The following is a 16,962-nucleotide window of genomic DNA, read 5'->3' on the forward strand; positions in this document are numbered from 1 at the left end:
CCTTTTTATCAGTGGATACTTGCATATTTTCTTTGTTTAAACTATTTAGGTAATGTTTCAGTGAGTAACTCCACACATACCTTTAGATGCTCATTTTGGTACTAAAATTTATGGTATTTATGCCTAGAAGATATATATATTTTCTGCTTTGTAGATAATTCACAGTTATGCCAATATTTTAGACACCTTTCAGTGTTCTAAAATTTGATGTTATCCTACTTATTTCATTGGCTATGTGAATATGTCACTTTGAGGTTTGATTTGTATTTATGAACAGATTTAAAAGTTTCTGCCTCTATATAGACCAAAGCATGGCTATCTTTTGAAAATGTGGTACTTATAGGACATTGATAATGATCCATTACTAGTAGCTCCAACTTGTTTTGAAGGTGTCTTTGTGTGTATCATGTGTGATCAGCACATCATAGTTTGGAGTCTTTAATGGTATGTATTACAAAAAAAAATTACTTAATTTGCACCTTTCATTTTGATCTACTGTTAGTGAGTTTAGATGAACACAAGTTGATTTTCATATTTGTCTTTATATAATGTACATATTTAATGTTTACATGCCCCACAGCAGTCCTGTGGAGCTCACAGGGAAACTTACAAGAGTTATTTCTCTACTACGATGTGACACTGGAAATTGGACTCTGGCCACCATATTTGGCAGCAAGTTTCCTTACTTGTTAAGTTCTCTTGCAGGACCAAGTAATTTTTTTAAAATTATGATATTTTTTTTAAAAAAGAAATATTTAGATATTAGACCTTTGTCAGATGTAGGGTTGGTGAAGATTTTTTCCCAGTCTGTAGGCTGTCGCTTTGTTCTCTTGACAGTGTCTCCTGCCTTACAGAAGCTTCTCAGCCTCATGAGGTCCCATTTATTAATGGTTGACATTAAGGCCTGGGCCGTTGGTGTTCTGTTCAGGAAGTTGTCTCCTGTGCCAATATGTTCCAGGCTCTTTCCCACTTTTTCTTCTAAGTGGCTTAGTGTCTCTGGTTTTATGTTGAGGTCTTTAATCCACTTGGATTTGAGTTTTGTGCAAGGTGACAAATATGGGTCCAGTTTCATTTTTTTACACATAGACCTCCAGTTAGACCAGCACCATTTGTTGAAGATGCTATCCTTTTTCCATTGAATGGATTTGGCTTCTATTAAAAACAAGGAATTCCCGAAATTTGTGGATAAATGGATTGAGCTAGAAATGATCATAATGAGTGAGTTAACCCAGAAGCAGAAAGAATCAAATGGTATATACTCACTTATATCTGCATACTAGCCCAAGGGGCATGTCCCACAAAAGCCTTCACTTACCAGGAAACTGGGACAGAGGGGAAGGCATCCTATTGGGACTCTAAATGAGAGACGCATGGGAGAACAGCAAAATAATAGGATCCAGAGGGTCCTAGAAATCTACAAGTAGAGCAATATGATAGGCAGATTTGGGCCCAGGGGTCCCGCTCAAACTAAGGCACCAGCCAAGGACAATACAGGAGGTAAACTTTAAACCCCTTCCCAGATCTAGCCAATGGTCAGAATATTCTCCACAGTTGAGTGGAGAGTGTGATACGACTTTCTCACATACTCTGGTGCCTCACATTTGACCATGTCCCCTGGAGGGGGAGACCTGGTGGCACTCAGAGGAAGGACAGCAAGTAGCCAAGAAGAGACTTGATACCCTATGAGAATATATAGGGGGACGTAATCCCCCTCAGGAACAGTCATAGGGGAGGGGAATAATGGGAAAATGGGGGGGGGGAGGAATGGGAGGATACAAGGGATGGGATAAACATTGAGATGTAACAAGAATAAATTAATAAAAAAAATAAAATAAGAAAATAAAATAAAATTCAAAAAAAAAAAAAAAAAAAAAAAAAAAAAAAAAAAAAAAGAAATATTTATTTATTATGTATACAGCACTGTGCTCTCATGCCAGAAGAGGGCGCCAGATCCCATTATAGATGATCGGGTCCTCCATGTGGTTGCTGAGAATTGAACTCAGGACCTCTGCAGGAGCAGCTGGTGTTCCTACCCACTGAGCCATCTCTCCAGCCCCAAAATTATGATCTTATTATGAGATTTTATAATTGGTAGTATCTTGTCTTTGGGAAACATTTGATTATACACAATTAAGCCAGGCACATGTTCTTCTAAAATTTATGTTGTTTTCATTTTTAAAAGTATATCTAAACTACATTAGAAATTGATTTATATGCAAAATATATGTAAGATTCCAGTAAATATTTTCATGGGAAATGGAGGTTATATATCACCATTTGGGTAAGACATAACTTTATTTTTTAGAAAAGTAAGTATATATGGATACATTGTATTTTTGACTATTCTGGGCCTCTTTCTTTCATCAGTATATTGGTCTATGCTTCTAGTTATGCTGATAAATTCTGTGAAATAAAACCATCCTTTGCTATGGCAAGAATTATCTGCTATGACCTCACCAATGAGTATGACCTTGAAGTTGATGTTGAATGAGCCAAGCTTTACAACAAAAGCATCAGCAACACTGAGACAAGGATAATGAGGAAGTACAGGAAAAACCCCTTACTTCAGTGCTACTTGCTGGGCTTTTGAGAGTGATAATTAATCACATCCCTTTCCCATCTGGATTCTGAATCAAACAAGAAACACAAAGCATCGTGAGTTAGGAATCAAAGTATCAACTTTACTGCTATTAATCTAGGTGCAAAATTATGATTTTGTATGAAATAAAAAAAAAAATTCATCCTGTCAGAACCTCCCCCCAAGACTAGACCAATATAAAGATAAAATATTAGTGTTAGGAACTTTGTTTTCTCTAATTTGAGAGTTGCTGAATATAGGAACAGAGCAATGATTCAAGTCCATAAGGTTTGTAAATTATTCATTCAAAACCAGTGATGGGTGTTTGTTCTTTACATCCCCATCAATCAGACTATCATCCCTTTTTCTAAAGGAAGAAATAGAACATGAGAAAAGAAGGACCAGATCTGTGAGGTAATAACATGGAAAGTTCTCATATAGAAGTAAAATGCATATTTAATAAAAATCTTCTTGTCGTTGTGTAGCATTAAAAGAATGTATATATAATTTTTATGCCTTGTGCAGATATCAGTGTATTTTCACATATATTTATGGGAAAGAGAATCAGTTTTCTTTAGTAATGTGGTTCCTCCTAGGTTGTCATTGCTGCAGAGGATGGCTCTCCAGTCATGCACATAATGACACCACTATTTGTAGTTTGTAGGTTAAAAATAAGATTACAATAGAAGGATGACATGGTGCAAGTATTTGGTTTTTGGTAGAATTTGGAGGGGAGGGGTTGGATTTGATTGATCAAAACTCAAGTATGAAATTCTCAAAGAATAAATGAATATGTATTTTAAATACTAGTCAGAACTCTAACTGATAGAAGGATTTGGAAATTATGTGTCTGATAAGACATTGACATCAGTCATACATAAAGAGTTCCTACAATCCAACAACAGAATCTAAATGACAATCAACCTTATTTAAAAATAAGCAAACGACTCTAATATATAACTTTCTAAAAGTATGCCAATAACAAATAAGAATCTATTATTGTAAACTATTGTTAATATTACAGGGTATTTACCCAATTGCAATTAAAAAAAATAAAGTGAAACACCATTTTACTTCTATTGAGATGGTTACTGTCAAGAAAGAAAAAAAGTGGATAATAAAAACATGTATGTAATGATATGAACAATTTAGAACATTTCTCATTTTATATTTGGGATATAAAATAATTTAGCCCATGTGAAAACAGTATGGTGATTCATGAAAATTTAAGTGCACTGTTAATATTAAACACACAAGCCTCATCTTTGTTATGATGCTAAAATAATTAAAAGTATATTTTAGAAGATATATTTATATGCCAGTCTTTTCAGTAATCATAATATGAAGAAAGTAGAGGTAACATACGTGTGAACATATGAAGAGACAGACTGTGGTAGAGAAAAGAGATATTATTCAATATATAATTTAAAAGAAGCTTATAAAGTAATATAACTGGAAGAACCAATGACATTACATGCGTTAACAAATAACAATTATATTAGGAAACATATTATAAACTATTCTTATATGAGGTTCTTCAGTCACATTGAAGAGAAAGTACAGTGCTATATTCTGGGGTCTTAGAACAGAGTTAATGGGAAATTAGTGTTCAGTGGGTGCACTTCCAAATAGACAAGATAGAAGCATACTAGGAAGGAGTATATTGGTGCTGCTGCTTATACAATGTGAATATAGTTAAGGTGCTGAATTGTATATTTTATAATTATCATATGAACATAGATTTTATGTTTCATTTCCCACAAGTCATAGCGAACGAAATTTCAACATCCAATCCTTAGAAGTATTTAAGATTTTTAAGATTTAGTTATAATGAAAAATGATACTGACTCTAACTTTACTACTTAAATGTTAATGCAAAATTAATGGCCCTATTAGTTTTCTATTTGTCGTGAGGAATATTTACCAATATGAGTATACTGGCAATATTTATGGAAGTGTCAAGAATCTTCAAGACTATCAAATATGATTTAAGTAAATGCAAATATTATTAGAGTAAGGACTGCCTAAATCTTCTATAGAGTGCTACCAACTTGCCTGCTTTTCCTGTCTTACCAGACATTTTTGGAATGGTTCCTTATACATTAGGAACTCTATCACATTTCTGGGATAAAGTGCTGAAAAGGAGAAGTGTAAAAACTACATGCCTGGATTTGAAAAAGACATGAAAGAACAAAGCAAGTAGACATACGAGCAACTGTCTTATGCAATGACAACAATGGTGATAACAATTACAGAGCTAGATATCCAAGGAGGGATACCCACTTCAGATGGGGTGCCCAAGGAAGTAAGTAGAAAAGTTTTAAATCTGAGAATAAAACATTCAAATATATAGAAATAGCCTTTATGTGAGACTCCAATGAGAGAGAGATCTTGGAGTGGCTAGGTCACTGAGAGGCAGTGAGAGATGAGTAGGCAAGGTGCTATCCACACAGAAACACTAGGTGCATTATTACCTTTCCTATTGTTCTGGCAAAATACCTGCGAAGAGCAAGTTGGAAAAGGTCATATCTATTTGGTTAAACAGTTAGAATGTCTAGCCCATCATGGTTGGGATGGTATGGTGTCGGGAAACTGAGGCAGTTTGTTACGTCCTGTCACCAATCAGAAAGCAGAAAGATGCATGCTGATGCTGAAGTCACTTGCTTTTGCTTATTCCATGGAAAGGTGCTTCCCAAAGTCAGATTTGTATCCACACTGCAGTTAAATTTTTCTGGAAACATCTTCATAGTCACCCTCTGAAATGCATTTTCATTGTGATCCTAAATATAGTCCCTTGGACAGTAAAGATTTGTCACCACCCCCAGACAATAGGAAGTGGTGAGCCCTTTATACTATAAATCACATGTGTAAACCAAGAACTCTGAGTATATGCCAGTGCAATCTTACTTTTGATACCTTTTGCTTACCATATGTTTATAATATTATGGCATCATCATGAGTTCATATGAAAGGGCTGAAGAGATTATAATGGAGAAAAGAAGAGTCAGTATAGTTCATCTTCCTCATGCCAAGACTTTGCCCTTCCCTGAAAACTCTTTCAATGAGGAACACAATACAATAAACAACTGGTGACATAGAATAATTATCAATGTATCAGAATATTGAAATTGATACAATTAGAATGGACAGAGATATCTGTGGTTCATTCTTTGCTTTAAAACCAAAAACAGGAGAATTAAGGGCACATTGCAAAGATAGGTAATAAGATACTACAGAATCACACTTAGTCTTTTCGTGGCCACATGAAAAGTTAATAGACTCACAGTGGTTATGTGGCTCCAGTGCATTATCCAGATGTGTTTATACTTTAATACTTAACATGCTTGTATGCATTACATCATTCAACTAACACAAAAAAAAATCACAATGTATAAACGGCATTGTTTAAAAGATTAATACACCAAAGCTGAAGAATTATACATCTCCTAAGTGAAAAAACATGAATCCAATCCAATTGTCTTTCTTTTTTTTATTTTTTTTATTGAAAAATAAAGTCATTCATATTACATCTCAATTGCTATCCTATCCCATGCATCCTCCCATTCCTCCCTCCCTCCCGCTTTCACCCCAATCCCCTTCCCTATGACTGTGGCTGATGGGGACCTCCTCCCCTTGAATATGATGCTAGGGTATCAAGTTTCTTCTTGGTAGTCTGCTATTCTTCCCCCGAGTGCCATTGGGCCTCCTTATCAAGGGGACATGGCCAAATAAGGGGCACCAGAGTTCATATGAAAGTCAGTCCCCATTCACCCCTTAACTTTGGAGAATATTCTATCCCTTGGCTAGGTCTGGGTAGGGGTTTGATGATGCCTGCACAAATTGTCTTTGGTTGGTGCCATAGATCAAGCAGAACCCCTGGGCCCAGATCTGCCCATCATAGTGTTCTTCTTGTAGGTTTCTAGGACCCTCTGGATCCATCTATTTCCCTGTCTCCTATATTTCTTTCACCTTAGGATGTCCTAAGCACTATCCCATTTTCCTGGTAAGTGAAGACTTTCATGAGACATGCCCCTTGGTTTCAGAGTCCGTTCAGAGAGCATGGACCACCCTGAAGAGCAGCCACCAGGCCTTCAGCCACTCAAAGACCCAGCCTACTGAGGTGATTAGCGTGGTGACCCGCCTGCAGGTGTGATTGGCACGGTGCCTGGAAGATTTGGACCATACTAAGTCCAGGGGGATCAGAGAGCGTGTTTCTGGGCTCACCAGTCTGCAAAGAGTCCCAGAGCTCAACAGGAGACCAGGCAGGTGCGGATACACCCACCAGCTGCAGTACTAAAGCTTATCTGGTCTGTTCTAAGAATTTAGAGGAAGGGTGCACTCTTCCCAACAGTGGGACAGGTGCCTGCCATTGTTAACCGGGAGCTCTGTATCTGAGACTGAACTGTGGGCAGTGCATCTTCAGGCTGGAACTACTGGCCCGGAAAAAACACAGGACAATGGGTGGCTCTGACGCCAGACCAACCCGCTAGTCCCGAGAAAGCCCCAGGGGCCAGTGCCCAGGTGAGTGGGAGTGCAAAACCTAAAACCAGAGCCTAGGGTGATAGCCTCACCTGCTCCCCCTGTCTTCCTCTCAGACCATTCGTGGGCCTGTTGCCCCAGGTGGAACAGGGAACGTGGATCTGAGCCTACCAGTCCACAGAGAAACCCAGGGCCATCACAGGGGAACAAGCAATTGTCTTTCTTTTAATCTAGTAATTTATTTTAAAAGTAATCAGCAACTTCTACTGTCGTCAACAGGAATAGTGAGTTCTGGGTTTATTATGAGTTTTCTCTTATGCCAGGAATATATGTTTGCTATGTCTGATTAATTGGGTTTATAAATAACTCTATGAATCAAATTAAGGACTGAATTGGCATTCTGACCAATTATTAATAGCTATACTCTAAGATTTTAGGCAATTTAAAAAAATAATTTATTTTATTTTTTTGAGATTATAATATGATCACTGCCTAAATATAAGTTGAACAATGACAAACTGCTTTAAATGCTAGATTAATATTCAAAATTCAGCAATTATAAAAATGTATAGGATTAGAAGAAACACACACGCACACACATACACACATTCTCCCAGCACAGAATACCTCCACTCCTCCTCATTTGTTTCTCGAGTACATCAAGTACTTCTTCTCCCCTTAAGGATTCTATCTGTCACATTTCCATAAACATCCAAGGAGTATTTCATATCTTCAAAAACATACCAAATTCCCCACCTCACTCATTAATCTACTACTATTCTTATTTCTAATAGTGTTCACCTGCACAATATGATTTCCCTATTACCAATTGAGATCTAACACACATGTTTTACATGTCATGCTACTGTGTAGCCTTAAGAAATCAACACAAATAAACCTTTTAAAATTTTTATTTATTTTTTCTCTTTACATACCATTCATAGCCACCACCTTCTTCTCCTCTGGGTCCAACCCTCTTTCACTTCTCCTTGGTGGGACTACCTTGCCAGGCCACAGGAGAAGAGGACATGCTCAGTCATTTGGATCCTCTAGAAAGTGAAGCAGGGCTGTCTTTTACAAGGATTTTCTTACGTCCTTTTATATCACTGATTACTTCCCCTGGTAGGACTGCATTGCCAGTCTACCTTGGTAGAAGATGGGCACAGTCGTGATGCAACTTGATATGCTCGATGTACCCAAATGAAGACCAAGCTGTTCATAGGATACATATGTTTAGGGAGCCTAAGACCAGTCCATACATGGTTCCTTGTTGGTGTTTCAATCTCCACAAGGCCCCTTCCTTCCAGGTTAGTTGGCTTGTTGGTTTTCTTGTGGAGATCCTATTCTCTTCAATTCTGTCTGTCCTTCTACCCAAATAAGCCTTTTTTTAAATGCACTGTTTACTCCCTTTACATCCTGGTCTTAGCCCAATATCTCCTTTCCTTCCAGTCCCATCCTCCCTAGCTGTCCCCAGGCACCCATTCCCTATTCCTCAGAAAAGGGGACCCCTACTTCCCATCCACTGCAGCTTATCAAGACACATCAATACTGAGCATGTCCTCTTCTCCTGTGGCCTGGCTAGGTAGTCCCACCAAGTAGAAGTGATCAAAGAGCTGGCAACAGTCCACGAATATTCCATGGTCAGTGATTCAGTCTCAGCAAGGCTAAGTTAGTCTTCTTGTGGAGCTCCTGTCACCTTCAGGTCCTTTCCTCTTTCCCCCACTTTTCCACAATGCTCTCTATGCATCACCCAATGTTTTGCTATGAGTATGAGGATCTGTTTCAAAGCACTGCTGGGTGCTTCTGGATGCCCAGAAGATATCACTGCTAAGCTCCTGTCTGCAGGCATAGTAGAGTATCATTAGTAGGCCAAATGTTGGCTCTCATCCATTGGGTAGGTCTTGTATTGGGCCAGACATTGGTTGGACATTCCCTTAATCTCTGCTCTATCTACTCTGTCTTTATCCCTTCACATACTCTAGGCAGGGTAAATTTACAGATGATGTTTTTGTGGGTGTGTTGATTTTCTCCTCTTGTCTAGTTAGAGCAAGTCCAAAAATAGTGATCTATTTACACTATGGGATACTACTCAGCCGTTAAAAACAAAGAAATCATGAAAGTTTCAGACAAATGGAGGGAACTAGAAGAGATCATCCTGAGTGGGGTAACTCAGACTCAGAAAGACATATATGGTATGTACTTACTTATAAGTGAATTTTAGCTATATAGTACAGGATTAACACACAACAATGCATAGATCCAAAGAAGATAAATAACAAGGAGAAACCAATGGAGATGCTTAAATATCAATCATAAGGGAAAACTGAATAGACAGAGGTAGTGGTTGAAGAGAGAGAACCAGGTAGGAGAAGGAGTACCGAGAGATATAAGGGTGGAGATCAGACCTGGGGAGAACAGGGGAAGGAAAAGAGAAACTATGGGCAGGGCATCTCTGTGACAAGCTGGAGACTTAAGTTAAAGTGGATTCCTTGGAGGATATGTGGGAGATTTTAGCAAAGACTTCTAGTAGCAGGTACCATGGAGACTGAAGGTGGCTTAACAAAACAGCAACAACAACAAGAACAACAAAACAAATATTTATTTTTAAATATTTTTATTTAAGTTTAATTTATGTGTTTTGGTGTGAGGGTGTCAGATCTTGGAGTTACAGACAATTGTGAGCTGCCATGTGGGTGCTGGGAATTGAACCCTGGTCCTTTGGAAGAGCAGGCAGGGATCTTAACCACTGAGCCATCTCTCCAGCAACAAAACAAATCTTTTAAGTGTTGTGGTTCAGACCTGTAATCCCAGCATTCAGGGAAGCAGAAGCAAGGAAATCTCTGATTTCAAGACCAGCCTAGTCTAGAAAAACCAGTCCACTGTGGCCAAGGCTATACAGAAAAGAACTTGTCTAGAAAACCAGAAGAAGAAGAGGAAGAAGAAGGAGGAGGAGGAGGACTGAAGGACGATGAGGAGGGGAAAGGGAGCGGAGGAAGAAGAGGAAGAGGAAAAGGAAGAGGACAACAGCAGCAACAGGAATAATAAGAACAAGAAGACCAAGAAACACTTTTGCCTGTCAGACTAGGTTCTTTCATTACTCGCTGTAAATTATTTATTTTGTTTATTATTAAAAGTTGGCTATGATGCAAAAATGTCATGTAATTATAATAGTTGGCTTATTTAGTGTCTTCTTCTATACTGTATATTTTCTAAATACTGATATCAAAAATGTGCTTTCATTGTCTGTGTGCATAGCTGGGGGTTCATCTTGAAGTCAGTAAGTGGAGAATGAGCAAATGCATATAATGAATGTCAGAATGAGCAGGCTTGAATAGCCACCAAATCTAGCATTATGATAATCAAAATAGCTGATTTTTCCAAACTGACATCCTTATATCTTGATTTTCATTAAAATATTAAATGACTCATTATTTTGACTATTATATAACATTTCTCATCTCATGGATCCTTCACTTGAAATTAAATTATATTGGAAGTGCATGCTATGCAGATATTTTCTCAATTTTTCTTTCTTGTGTAATTTTTTTTTTGTCAGAGCCAGCACAATAAGTTTTGGACATTGACTCTTCCATTAGTCATAAACTGAACCAAAGTAACATTATTCTTTGATGGCAAAACTTTATTTACACTGCACAAATTCTTTAAAATTTTCTTAACATTTCTTGGTCATGTTTGTCTTTCCTGATTATCAATATATGTGTTTGTATAAGCGATGGATCTGCTTTGAGTATATTTTGGTATTTAACATAGTTATATCAATAATAATGAGTAACATATAATTTTGACTTTTTAATTTTTTTTAGAATTTCTAATATTTTGACCATACTTATCCCAACTCTTCCCCTTAATCCTCCTAGATCTACCTCTGCCTCCACACCCTTTAAATACCATATCATTTTTAAAAAGTTGATATAACTTGTTTTCTGAACACTGTCACCAACTAATTATAGCATGTCAAGTTTGGTCAAAGTGTGTGACTGTAGTGGTGCCTTTAGTACTGCTGCACAGGAAATGGCACTAAGATTGTTACTTCCTCTCTTTGTACAGTTTCTTATTTATATAGTCCTTGAGCTTTGTGGGCCAAGAGTTTCGTTTTGGGTACAAACCCAAACCCCAGGTCAGAGAATCTTAATAAGCTTTGGTTGTCACTAATATAACCTTCGGCATATACCAAACCTTTGACCTGGTTCACCTCTTGCGTCGTCAAAGTTTGTTTTGCACTTTATTTTTTTGGCTATGACCTCATCATTGACTGTCTGCACTAAACAGACACTCTGTGGCCCCTTTGTAGATATAACCATGTCGGCAGGTCATGGTTTCCTCCAACTGTTGCTGGTGTCATATCATGCACTGTGTTGTGGATCTGCATCCTATGAAAATTCTTGATTTCTCTGTAAAATGCAGACATAACAGTTTTGATCATCTGGCCTTTTTCTTCACATCTACATTTTTATTGAAATGTTACCTCTCTCTTCTCCCCTTGAGAAATACACTGACACTGACTCTGTATCAGGGAGCTTCCTGTGGCTTAGGGACATGTGTATGTGTCTAAAGGAGCTTGTGTAGCTTCCACATTTCCTGGTTTCATCTTTGATCATGTGTTTGTATTTATCTCCCAAGGGTGGAAAGCAAGGAACAGCCCATTTCTGAACTTCACACCTGGGGTTTCTTTAAGTAGAAAGATATTTCTTGCTTTTAGTATGTATGCTTCTAAGTGATGTGTTTCAGAGCTATGTTCTGGTTTTCATATGACAGTGTTTTGTGATGTAAATAATACCACATGATAGGCAAAGGCATTTGAAGAACAGGTTTCCATTTATATGTATTTTTGAAATTTAAAAAAAATGTAAATATAGAGAAAATAATATAACTTATCAATACCATTTATCCAGTTCTGGGAGTTGGACAATTTTCTGGAGTGGGATCATCCTCTCATGAGGCACACCTTTAAAGAAAACTGACTCTTCCTTCCCACAAAAGCCATTAATTGTTCATTGTTTCCAAGAAATAGAGGTTTATGAACACTTTCTTACTCCACGCTAGCCTTCTGCTGGTTTGATCTTGTGAAGGTCAATGATGAGTATATACTAGATACATCAGTGAAGATCAAAGCCCAATACCATGTGCTGTAATCTATTTAAGACAGTATTAGAATACAGGAAGAAAATAATTACTACAATTATTTATTACCCTTATGAATTAGGTGAATTACTTACACCACAGCTCATTCCATCAATAGTGTGCTACAAAAGAATTATTATGTCTTGGCTCATTAAATTTCACTGATGTAAACCAGGCACAGTGGAGCATAATTAGAGTACCAACATTGAGAAGCTGAGTTGGTTTGCCAGTTTGAGATGAGTGTGCACTACATAGTTGAGATACACAATAAAGCCTGTCTCAAAAATCATAACAGAAGAGCACAAACACTTCTAATAATGTAAACACCTAAGGATCATATGCTAATAAAAGCCTTATTGAAGCTTCAGGTCAGTATGAACGGCTATCTTCAATAATTTCTATTTTATTATGTACTCTTGCAAGTATAGCATATGTATTCAGATGGATGGACCCCGTTATTCATTAATGGTCTTGAGTCAAAGTGATCTCATTTGTTATTCTAGAAAGTGACAGTTATATGCAAAGTGTCCAGTTATCAAAAATATGGCAAAATGCTTACTGTCCTCTTCTTCCCCAATGCTTGTAGGTAACACTGTGAAATATCCACTGTTTTCTAAATACTACAAATTTGAAACTTTTTTTATTTTTGACATTAAATGATATCTTTGATGTGTTCCTGTATTCGTTTTGCAAGTATTTTATTTAGTATTTTTGCATCTATGTTCATAAGAGAAATTGGTCTGAAATTCTCTTTCTTTGTTGAGTCTTTGTGAGGTTTAGGTATCAATGAGACTATGGCCTCGTAGAATGAATTTGGTAATTTTCCATCCATTTCTATCTTTTGGAGTAGCTTGAAGAGTATCGGTATTAGCTCGCCCTTGAAGGTCTGGTAGAATTCTGCACTGAAACCATCTGGCCCTGGGCTTTTTTTGGTTGGGAGACCATCGATGATTGCTTCTATTTCTGTAGGGGAAATGGGACATTAAAATAGTATAGTTTCATGTTGTCTATTAATAGAGATTCAGAGACATAACAAAATATTATATATTCTGACAGTTATAAATACCCTTGCTTCTTCTGACTGCTTTTTAAAGATGCATGCTAGTTGGACCAAAATTAATCCATCCTTGCAATAAATTTGAGGTGTTCATTTTGTGTATACTTAAGCCTGAGTGCATAAAAACAGTTACTGACTTTTATATAGCCAAATTCCTTCCTGTGAATTGATAAGTAGTAATTAGACATTCATTCTGTCTTGTTGCAGAGGCATTTTCCCTGTTCTGAGCAGTACAGTCTCTCCACGAGCAGTGCAGAGTAACTGCCTAGTACTTTTTTGACAAATCCACTTGTAAGGTAGAAACAAGACGCACTTCACAAAGAGATGAAGGGCAAACACATTGCAACTAATAGGTCTTAGGCTACCTCCAGTGAGATTTTACATAAGGAGTGTGTTTCAGTAGCTGCAGAGTCCATTATTGGACTGGCTTTTTAGAGGTATTTGCATCTTTATCTGAGTATCTTTGTTTTGTTTCCTCAATGAGACTTTTGATTTAATATTAAATTATTCAGAAAATGCAAAGGAAAATTCTTTCATGTGTATAGTTTTTTTTCTATGTAATTTTTGAGAAATTGACAATGCGTTTCTTTACAGATTAAGAGAAAGAAAACTTTATATAAACCAATTATATGTGTAGACTATTTTAAGTGCCCCCCAAACACCAAGACAGAGAGAGGCTCATTGTCCTACGTCTTTAAGTTTTGCAGTCTTAAGTAAAAGCAAGATAGTGTGTCCTACAGTTGGAAAAGAGTGAATCTGAAAATTATCTGAAAAAATACATCCTGGACTTAGTACAGTGATAATCAATAAATATATAGACTTTATAATTTATAGATAATGTAACAATTTCTTAATCTGTAAGGTAAAATTATTTGTCCTTAAAAGATCAAATATACATAAATGGAATATGAACATTTTTATAAAGGGGACCAAACAAATGTTATTAATTTATATTATAATGCAGGTAAATTCTTATTTACATGTAGAAATAATTTGGTTTCTCAAATATTTCTAAAAGGAAAATATTCCTTTACCAAGATTTCTCTCTATATAACCATGAGTATAATATCAATTTGCTCTCCCACTGATTCATTCACATTGAAGAAGAATACATTTAGGCTTTGTTACATGCACACTGCATGAGCAAACAAATTTTATCTCAGGAGGGGAACTACGTAATTTAGCATTGTACTTAATAACAAAATTGCAACAATTTTAAACATTACATGTTAAAGTTCTTTCTTGTTTTCAATAAGTTACACAGTTAATAGAGTCATTCTGCATGTAGCTAACAATACTTAAGAGGGCTAATATGAATGCATACAAAAATTAGAAATGTTACATTTTAAAATGGTTTACAATATGAATTATTTTATTCCTTAAAAAAATGGTAGGTAAAGGATTTTTCTGCTTTAGCCTAGAGTCCTAAAGCCTATTATATTTTTATATATTAAAACTAGCTGATAATTACAATCCTGCTCTTGAGTAGAATAGGCAAGCTTATTTGATGAAGTCAAATATGCAAAACATCACTTAAATCACCATGTTCTTTGCGATAAAAACAAGTTATAGGCACACAGCACTACTGTGTCATTTCCGTCCTGAGCTAACAAGATTTCATAGCTCACTGTCAGACAATGCAAGTACATTGAAAGATAGAATAGAAAACCATAATTTCCTGACTGTGCATTTAAAATATGTTAATAATTTCCTTAGAGATTTTACCACTAACCTAAAGTCCATTGGGGATTTCCTTCTGGCAATTGTGTATTTGAGCAGATGTTTTTCCATAACTAAGGAGAAATATGCTTAGCATTGCAAAGTGTCTCATCTATTTGCAGTGTGGGGGAAAGGTGAGGGAAAGCAAGATTTATTCTTACATGTTAATTAAAGTTCACATGACAGTTTTATTCACTGAAAGACTTAGTCTCTGAAATCAAAATAAGACAGAGACATGAAAGGTGTTATTTTGGAATATAAAATAGCAAATATGAACTAAGATTAAGTTCCAATATATTACCAACTTCATAATAACTGGATAATTTTTACCTCATTCGTGATAACATTCTCAACAGGCAGTTTATGTGTATGTGAGTGTTAGCATACTAAGTATTTATATGTCCACTTCAGAGACATATTTGTCAAATTTTAAATCAGCTTCATAATATTTTGTCAATATTTCTGTGTGTTGCAAGAAGTCATCAATGTTCACTTTCTGAACTCTAAGTGTTTTGTTTTTCTTTTCTTTTTTAAAAAAATTTATTTTATTAATGTATATATATTACATCTCAATGGTTATCCCCCTCCCTTGTATCCTCCCATTCCTCCGCCCCTCCAATTTTACCCTTACTCCCTTCCCCTATGACTGTGACTGAAGGGGACTTCCTCCCCCTGTATATGCTCATAGGGTATCAAGTCTCTTCTTGGTGCCTGCTATCCTTCCTCTAAGTGCCACCAGGTCTCCCCATTCAGGGAGTGTGGTCAAATATGAGACACCAGAGTACTTGTGAAAGTCAGACCCCACTCTCCACTCAACTGAGGAGAATGTCCTGTCCATTGGCTAGATCTGGGTAGGGGTTTGAAGTTTACGGCCTGTATTGTCCTTTGCTGGTGCCATAGTTTGAGTGAGACCCCTGGGCCCAAATCTGCCTATCATAATTTTCTTCTTGTAGGTTTCTAGGATCCTCTGGATCCTTCAACTTTGCCATTCTCCCATGCTTCTCTCATCTTTTTCTATATTGTTTCTTTTAACTTGTAGTTAAGTTTGAGAGAAAAAGAAAGTTACAAAGGCAGAGAGAGAGAGAGAGAGAGAGAGAGAGAGAGAGAGAGAAGGAAGGAAAGAGAGAGGGATGGAGATAGGGAAGGAAAGAAGAAGGAAGAAGACAGACTGTAGAATACATAAGGGAAGCTGACTGTAGTTATAAGAAGACAAAAGAAATTATTTAAGGAAATTGAGAGCTAATAATTTTGGTAATACTGGCTGTTACCATTTATTAAATACTTGTTATATGCCAGATATTTTATTAAATTTGTGTTATATGTTTTTGTCAAGTAATCCTCATAAAATATTATAACATGATATGTTTGTGTGCATTTTACAAATAACCACCAAAATGATGCTTCAAATACAGGACATAATTTGCTGAAGGCCATAGTTCTAATAGATGGCAGTGCTGGGAATTGAGCCAAAATTGATTTAGCTCCAAATTATCTCCTTTAACCACCAGGGTGAATTGCACCAGGCAAAGCCTTCCCATGTATCATCCCATTGTCATATTGTAGCTCTTTAGTCATGAGTTCTTAACCTCTGCATTCTATTAAATTAAGAGACTGAAGTTCAGTGAGGTCTGTGGACTTATGTCAGTTAACCAATAAGTGTGATGGTTTGAATCTCTGTCTATGTCACTCTTCATTAATGAAAAGTTCAGGTTGATGAAACAGATAAGTTGACAAGAGTGTGGAGGGCTTGAATTTCAATATAACAAAAAAGGAAAACAAGAGGGTACCATTCTCCGCATTTGGTGGTCCAAGAAGATCTGTTGTAGACACAGTGCTTCTGAAAGTCTTTTTGCAATAATATTTTTGTTTTTATTTGCTTAATTTTTCTTTTAAAGAGAGAAAACACCCAAATGCCACTCTAGAAGTGAATTGGATGGTTTTTAATAACAAATTATGAGCTTCTATGTGGAAAATGCATGGCAAAAGA

The sequence above is a fragment of the Acomys russatus genome, chromosome 4 (genome assembly GCF_903995435.1).
Source record: "Acomys russatus chromosome 4, mAcoRus1.1, whole genome shotgun sequence".
Taxonomy (NCBI): domain Eukaryota; kingdom Metazoa; phylum Chordata; class Mammalia; order Rodentia; family Muridae; genus Acomys; species Acomys russatus.